Consider the following 315-nt stretch of genomic DNA (forward strand, 5'->3'; position numbering starts at 1 on the left):
TCAATACATAGCACAAATACAAGAACAGATAAGAAGAGATGCGACTTCCACCTATATATTTTGTTACTTCTCCTACAAAGAAACTTGTAATACCTACTCCATTTGTAATTCCATCAATGATTCGTTTATCAAAAAAATTCGTTTGTTTTGCTAATTTTCTTATACTTTCAGTTAAAGATTTTTTAAAAAAAGTATCTATGTAACCACGATTATATGACCAATTATATACAAAATTTATTGGTTTTTCCCACCTAATTCTTTTAGAACTCCACTTTTGAAATGAATTAAGTAAAGTTAAATTTAATCTAGATGAAT

This window comes from Brassica napus, unplaced genomic scaffold (assembly GCF_020379485.1).
Source record: "Brassica napus cultivar Da-Ae unplaced genomic scaffold, Da-Ae ScsIHWf_321;HRSCAF=512, whole genome shotgun sequence".
Taxonomy (NCBI): Eukaryota; Viridiplantae; Streptophyta; class Magnoliopsida; order Brassicales; family Brassicaceae; genus Brassica; species Brassica napus.